The following is an 8,861-nucleotide window of genomic DNA, read 5'->3' on the forward strand; positions in this document are numbered from 1 at the left end:
TCCCCTATGGGCTTTTAAAAGAAGTAATCATTTGGTAAATTGAAAAGGACTTGATATACCCACATTATACAAATTATTTTCAAATATAAGATCTTTTCAAAATTAAATTACAAATATAACATTTCTTAAGTTTTGTTTTCATATATATGATATGCAACTTTGCAAACTAGAATATAGTTTTGAACTAATTTTTGAAAAGGTCGAATTTAAAGTTAATTTAGTTGCTTATGTTATTTTAAAGTTGATTTTAATTGAAGCTGCAACATTATTAATCAATTGAATGCAATTATTTCAGTATTCAAAGAAACTTCATTGAAAACCAATCAAAAGATTATTTAAGTTGCAACCTATGATCGGCAGCTTTGCAACCTACGATACAACTTTTATCTCATTTTTTTTGTAAAGTTACTTTCAAATATGATCTACTTCTCCCATACATTTTATCAAATAGTTGCAACGCACAACTGTATTCAATTTTGTTTTCAACATATATAGTCATAATTCTAATTTCATACTTATAGAAAATCATGAATTATATAACTTCATCATATTTCAATCAATCATCAATCAATCTCTAATATAAACACCCACAAACAATCACGCACTTATAATTCATCATCTACTAATACTTATTGACGAAAGAATTTGGTAACAACAAAACTTGAGGTACGTCGTCGGATTCTAGATATATGACGGTGGTTATTCGCAGGAAAATTGAGTAAAGTGTAGTGTTTGTGTGTTTATTGGTGTCTAAGATTGATTAGGGTTGGTGGTGACTCATTTGCTCTCTTAACTTCCGACATTTGCCTATGTATCCTTATTTATAGGGAATCACGCCAACGTAGTTCTTTGCGAACAAGAAACCTAATGGGTTTAGATTTTTCATCCTGAACTCCAGTTAAAAACCTTCAAAGCATCCAAAAAAAATGTCCGAGGAAATTCTCTAAAGTCTATCTCCTTCCAAGTAAAATAATAGGGCACGCCCTGACTTCTCCATAAGTCAGGGTGCCCCTTATCTCAAGTTATGGAAGGCGCGCCCTTTTATTCTTAAAAAAGGGGTAGGCTCTGATTTGACTTGATTTTGGTAATTTACCCTAATCTATTATATATATAATAGAGCAAATATGGGGGTTAGGTGAGACAATTTATTCCAATTTACCAATTTACCCTCAATAATAAATACAAATAATTGTCAAATTTAATACCATATATTAATTACACTTAGGTCATTATTACTCCTTATTAATAAATATAAATAATTTCCATATTTAATAACATATATTAATTACACCTAACTCATTACTATTATTAATTTTATATATGTTACAATTTATAATTGAATATTAACAACCTATAATTAGATATCTAAAATTTTATAATATTTGCATGTATATATAGTAAATTCTTATTTCTTTGAAAACTTTATATAAAATAAATTTATTTTCAGTAAATAAATTTAATATGTTAGCTAATCTGAAAATGACAATATTAGTGTATCAAGTATTAAACCCAAGAAATATAATAGATATTCTCTTTGTATATGAATAAAATAGTGGGTTATGAGAGGGTGTATAATAAAGTTGAGATTCTTATTATATGGCCAAATCGAATATAAAATAAGTCCGGTTTGAAGATTTTGAATATATATAATAAAATATTAAAATATCAAGTTCATTACGGTTACATTAATATTTTACAATAGTAAGGTGAATCATTTTTCGTACATTAACCAATTTAAAGTTTTTCCAGAGATATAAGTAAAAGAGTTATAAGATTACTGCAGTGTTATAGAAATCGACAATTTTACCGATAAATTGCTTGGAGGGCAACCAAACAATATTATAAAGCAAAATCGGAGCATACAACATTTTTTGCCATTTTCGATCCAAATCGGCAATTTTCCGGTCAAAATTTGACGAATCAAACACATGATTTGAGGCTATGAAGAGAAGAAAAGGAAGAAGAAATATACTCAACATCGAGTTGGTGAAGAATGACGATTTTAAATGAAGAAATCAGACGGTTGCCGAATAGATACTGAAAAGATAAGGGAAGAAGAAGAGAGATGCGTAAAGATGATTAAGACTCTTATTATTTTAATAAATAATGCACACAAAATAATGTTATAACTTAGTATGGATGTACAAATGCAATTTTACACATATCAAATATAATTATTTTACTTATATATTTTAAAAAGAATATAAAAATATGTTCGACATTATTTCAATTTAGCATTTCGATAAATACTCGATTTTTTACGGTAGTTCAACCGATGTAGTCCATTTTTCAATTTCCATAACCATTGATTACTGACCTATCTATTAATATATTTATCATAAAAAATGGTGTATATTGAAAAATGTATTTATATTATCAATTGTACAATATTATATTTAATATGTCGGCTTTCATATCCAATCATTACATTTTCTAATATGGAAAGTAAGAATTAGCCCATATTCATTGTATTTTGTATCACTAATTGTACCATGTAAACAAATATAGTAACTCTTTAATTAACTTCCCAATATTTCATTCATTGTAATTATTTTCATGAGATATGTGTGTTGTCATTTGTATAATATTTTAATCGTATATTTCGATTTTATTGCCGCATATTCAATTCATTTTGAGAAAAAACACGTTAAGTACGACATCGATCTCAATTCCATAAAGAGAGATATTTAGTTAATCGATCCATCATGAAACAACATGAATATATCGTCGATAATTACAATCAAAATAACATCAATTCACGCATTAGAGAACATGCTCGTGCATTGCACGGGCTATAGAGCTAGTTTCATCTAATTGGCCACACTTTAATAACTCGAATATATCTTATACCGAATTTTGGCTGTAACAATACTCATAAAATATAGATTAGTTATGTGTGTGTGTGTGTTATTTTAAGTATAATATTAGAAATATGACTATATACAAATTTTGCCTATAGCAATACTCATAAAATATAGATTAGTTATGGGTATGTGTTATTTTAAGACCATATAAGTGAAAATGGATTTGTAAGAACTATAAATTGTAAATAGTATTAAAAACACGTAAAGAAGGGAATTTCCCTATAAAATTATATGAAAGTGAGGGTGCTATAAAGACGTCAGATAACATGTAAATAAATACTTTTTATATGTTTTATTTTGGTAATTTTACTATTTTGCATATTTGATAGGGCAAATGATAGGGATAAATAAATCATGATTACGTAGTTAATGTTGCATTAATTACATATGAATTGGGCTGCAAAACCCAATAAGAAGATGTATGATATTCAGACCAAAAAGGTTAACACGTCGATCAGGCCTGATGGAACAAAGAAGGCCCAAAACCTGATTATTAATTAATTTCGTAATTAATTAATAAGGGAGAAAAACATCTATTAAGATAAGTCCTAGTGGGGATATAAATCCTTGTAGATTGACCTCCAAGGAACCTCATAGGATAAGGAATCAGTTTCCTACTTCCTAGGACTTCCAAGTCCATTCTAATTCAAAGACTTGACCACCAAGTCTCCTATACCAAGTCCAATTCAAGGACTTCTAACATCTATATAAGGGGCCTCACTCCACAGATCAGAACTACGTTTTTTGACTTGATCCTTGGCAATCAGCAAGGTACGTAGGCATCTTGTTAAGGCAGATTGAGTCACGAAACACAAGAGCAGTCAAATCGAGACTCGAAGCTCACGTTCGTTAGTAATAAATACAACAATTATACATCTTAGTTTTTGATCCATAACATTTGGCGCCGTCTGTGGGAAAGCACAACAACAACCATGGCAAGAACACGGAGAACAATTAGAGCTCTGGAGGAAGGAACACCATCGGGGACAACTCATGTGATTTCATCAACCGTGGAGATACCTCCTCATTCAACTTATGAACCTACCCAAGGGGAAGCCCGGACAGGGGCAATTCAACCTCAGCCACAAGGGACGATTCCCCCGGCTATTCAAGGTACGAATCCCCAAGTTCAACAACTACATGCACCTGTGAACTCTCGACCCATTGGGTACGAGTATTCAACTGTTGTGACAACTAACCCCCCTTATGGGATGCCCCTTCACCCTGAGGTGGGAGGAAGTGGACATGTTGGACGGAGTGAAGCACGAGGGCGATCGTCCCCTTATATATGAGACCCTGAGGATCAGGAGTTTTCTGGTCCTTACACTGAGAGAGACTCTGAATCTTCGGATGATGAAGTAGCCCCAAGAAGAAGACGTGCTGGCAAAGAACCGATGGCTGATGGAAGCCAACGTCCTCAAAGCACCCAAGGGATAAACCCCCAAGAAGTGCAGGAAAGGATCCGGGCTCATGAGGCTGAGACGTGACTTGGAGGCGCACCAGACTACCAGACCCCCACTACCTCCCAGGAGAAATCCTCCTCCTGTCATAGACCTGGATGGTCCAGTACGGAGAAGGGCTGTTGTCCCAAGGGCTGATCCAAGCAATCTTCTTCCCCTTGGAGATCCTGATGATCCTACTCCGCCCTTCAATGAAGAAATAATGGATGCCCATATCTCAAAGAAGTTCAAGATGCCAACTATCAAAGCTTATGATGGCACAGGAGATCCCGCTAATCATGTTAGGACATTCTCTAATGCACTGCTGCTGCAGCCCGTGAATGAGGCTATTAAGTGTCAGGCCTTCCCTCAAACCCTGTCGGGTATGGCTCAAAGGTGGTATAGTCGCTTGCCCCCAAACTCTATTGGGTCGTTTAGAGAATTAAGTCAGGCTTTTATTAAGCAATTCATCAGCGGGAGAGTTCACGAGAAAAGTTCAGCATCTCTTATGAGCATTGTGCAGGGAACAAAGGAATTCTTGAGAGACTACCTGAATCATTTCACAAAGGAGGCTTTAAAAGTCCCAGACCTTGATGATAAGGTAGCCATGATAGCACTGCAGCAAGGAACTAGAGATGAGTTTTTTAAGATGTCCTTGGTCAAACGTCCCCCTGAAAGCATGTTGCAGCTCCAGGATAGGGCAGGGAAGTATATCAAGGTCGAAAAAGCATGAGGAAGACCGTAGTGAGTAATGAGCCCACTGGAGGCAAGAAGCGGAAAACTGATCTGGAGTATATCGCTAAGGACAAGTATCCTAGAACCGAGCAAAACCCTGATTCAAACCCCAAGAAGGGAGGACCTGGGCAAAAGTTTACTGAATACGCTAAGCTGAATGCTCCTAGAAGCCAGATCCTGATGGAAATCGAAAAAGATCGAGATATTCGTTGGCTTAAGCCCTTGAAGGCTGATCCTGCCAAACTAGATAAGAGCAAGTATTGCAGATTTCACAAAGATGTTGGTCATGACATCGATGAGTGTAGACAGCTGAAAGATGAAATAGAGTTCCTCATTCGAAAAGGAAGATTGAACAAATACACTGGAGAAGGAGGGGATAGGAATAACAATGGAAGGAAGAACTTTGAAGATCGTAGGAGGGACCAAGAAGATCAGGGGCAGAATCCCCAGCCTAGAGGACCGGTTATAAACACAATTTATGGAGGGCCACGACCTCGAGGGCCTGTGATAAACACAATCTTTGGAGGACCAGCCGCTGCTGGATTATCCAGAAACTCCAGAAAAGCATATACTAGAGAGGTTATGCATATTGTTGGAGAAGCCCCGAAGAGGGCCAGGACAGAAGTAACAATGGCTTTTGTTGATTCTGACCTAGAGGGTGTGAAATTTCCTCATGACGACCCGCTGGTCATAACACCGATAATAGGAAATAGCCTGGTCAAGAGGGTCCTTGTGGATAATGGTGCTTCAGTGGATATCTTGCTCCATGACGCCTTTCTAAGGATGGGATATAACGACTCCCAATTGACTCCAACCGATATGCCGATATATGGATTTGCGGGAGTAGAATGTCCTGTGGAAGGGATAATCAAGTTGCCTACCACCATAGGTCAGGAACCAAGGCAAGCAACGCAGATGTTGGACTTTGTGGTGGTAAAGGCTAGTTCAACTTATAATGCTATCATGGGAATAACAGGGATACATGCCTTCAAGGCAGTCCCTTCTTCCTACCATTCAGTTATGAAGTTTCCCACCCGGAATGGGATTGGAGAAGAGAGAGGAGATCAAAAAATGGCTAGAAGCTGTTATGTAGCCTCCTTGAGGGCAGATGGAGTTGGGGGGCAGGTTCTTCCTATTGAAGATATGAATATCCGAGAGAATGATAAGAAAAGGGGAAAGCCAGCAGAAGACTTGGTTTCGATTTCTTTAGCCCCCGAGAATCCTGAGAGGATGACTTTTATTGGAGCCACACTTGAGGAGCCCCTTAGAGGGAAGTTGGTGAGATTTTTGCAAGAAAATAGTGATGTGTTCGTATGGTCAGCAGCTGATATGCCAGGCATAGACCCGGAGCTTATTACTCACAAGTTAAACGTGGACCCAAACCGGAAGACAGTGAAATAAAAGAAAAGAAACTTTGCCCCGGAAAGACAAAAAGCTATAAAACAGGAAGTAAAAAGCTCTTAGAGGCTGGTTTCATTGAGGAGGTTCAATTTCCAGAATGGTTAGCAAACCCTGTAATGGTGAAGAAGACCAATGGAAAGTGGAGGATGTGTATAGACTTCACTGATCTGAATGATGCATGCCCTAAAGACTGTTTTCTGTTGCCATGAATTGATACTTTGATTGATGCCACTGCTGGGCATGAGATGCTGAGCTTTATGGATGGATTTAGCGGATACAATCAAATTAAGATGCACAAGGATGACATTCCAAAGGTATCATTCATCACTGACTTTGGTGTTTATTGTTATCTTGTTATGGCATTTGGTCTTAAGAATGCAGGAGCCACCTATCAAAGGTTGGTAAATAAAATTTTTAAGATCTTATTGGTAAGACTATGGAAGTCTATGTTGATGACACGTTAGTCAAGAGTCTAGTCAAGATCCTGAGGTACCACAAGATGATGTTAAATCCTACAAAGTGTGCTTTCGGAGTAGGATTTGGAAAATTTTTGGGATTGATGGTCTCCAAGAGAGGGATTGAGGCTAACCCCGATAAAATAAAGGCAATCCTGGACATGGAACCACCAAAAATTGTCAAGGATGTTCAGAAGCTCACAGGAAGGGTTGTTGCGCTGGGACGATTCATCTCCAAGTCAGGAGATAATGTTTGTCATTCTTCAAGTCACTAAAGAACATTAAGGACTTTGTATGAAATGAGGAAAACCAGAAAGCATTCGAAGAATTAAAGAAATATATTGCCCAGGCCCCGTTGTTGGCCAAGCCAGCTTTGAATGAAGTTTTATTCTTGTACTTAGCCATTTCAGAAAGTGCCTTGAGCGCTGTATTGGTTAAGGAGGAACTGAAAGTCCAGAAACCCGTATACTATGTCAGCAAAATTCTGCATGGTGCTGAGTTGAATTATTCAACTATTGAGAAATTTGCTCTAGCCTTGGTGATGGCTTCAAGAAAGTTACGTCCCTACTTTCAGGCTCATCAAATTGAGGTGCTAACAAATCAGCCCCTGAGAAATATCATTCATAGTCCCAAGGCTAGTGGGAGGTTGATCAAGTGGGCAATAGAGCTGGGAGAGTTTGACATTAAGTACAAGCCACGGACGGCAATAAAAACCCAGGCATTAGCTGACTTCGTGGTGGAATACCATAGCCAACCAAGAAGTCGGGGGGCAGGAAGATACCATACCTCAAGACAAGGAAGTTGATAATGGGAACAAAGAGAAGGCTGATAAGGAGAAAGAATATTGGGTTCTCTATTTTGATGGAGCATCAAAAACAAACTCAAGTGGAGCAGGATTGGTTTTACAAAGCCCTGATGGGTTCTTGATTGAGTATGCCATGAAATTAGACTTCCCAACCACAAACAATGAGGCAGAATATGAAGCCCTGATAGCTGGCCTCGGCCTAGCAGGGACACTTAGAGTCAAAAACTTAAAAGTCCGTGGAGACTCGAAGCTGGTCATATCCCAAGTGAAGGGAGAATTCGAGGCAAGGGTTAGCCCTGGACTTAATTGATGAAGTCCGAGATGAGGCACAAGCGAAGATAGTGGAATATCAGAAAAAAGCTTCATTCTACTACAACCTAAGGGTTAAAAAAAGGTTCTTCAAACAAGGTGACCTAGTCTTGAGGAAGACAGAAGCTTCTGGTGTAGGACAGAAAGGGAAGCTTGCCCCGAATTGGTAAGGGCCATACAAAGTCAAGAGTGTTCAAGGTAGAGGAACCTACAAGCTGGAGACTATGGATGGTTTTGAAGTCTTGAGAACTTGGCATGCACAAAACCTGAAGGTTTACTATGTGTAGGGAAACTGAATACGATTCTCACTTGTCAAGATGACAAGTAGGTTGAAAAGAACCTTGAAGCTTTGCTTGCTTAGGATTTATATGTTCTAGTTTTATTTTGAGATTTATTAAAACTCGTGTAAGGGATGAATCCCAAACAATTTATGAAAATTCATAAAGTTTTCGAAATATGTTTGAATCTATATGGCAAGGCAAGTAAAACCAAATGCATGAAATGCAAGCATAAAATCCGATAAATAAAGTAGATCAAATAAATATTATAAGAGTTTGATAAATAAAGTCTCGAAAATAAGATGAAGTAAACAAGCCACGCAGGGCTAGAAAAGCTCTAAGGAGCTGAGGTGCCCTCGGCATCCATATCGTCATCCTCACCGCGCTCGCTAGATGTCTCTGTCATCTCGGAGGAGGAGGAAGAGCTGTCATCCTCGGCAGGTCTGGAAGAAGACTCAGGATGAGGAATAAGCGGGTCCTGAGGGACGTGATCCGAGACAACTACTCGAGTACGAAACCTCTGTAGCAAAGCCTCGTCATCAGGGCATACATAGTTCGCCGGGTTAATGTCAGGA

Source organism: Apium graveolens, chromosome 8 (genome assembly GCF_009905375.1).
Source record: "Apium graveolens cultivar Ventura chromosome 8, ASM990537v1, whole genome shotgun sequence".
Lineage (NCBI taxonomy): Eukaryota > Viridiplantae > Streptophyta > Magnoliopsida > Apiales > Apiaceae > Apium > Apium graveolens.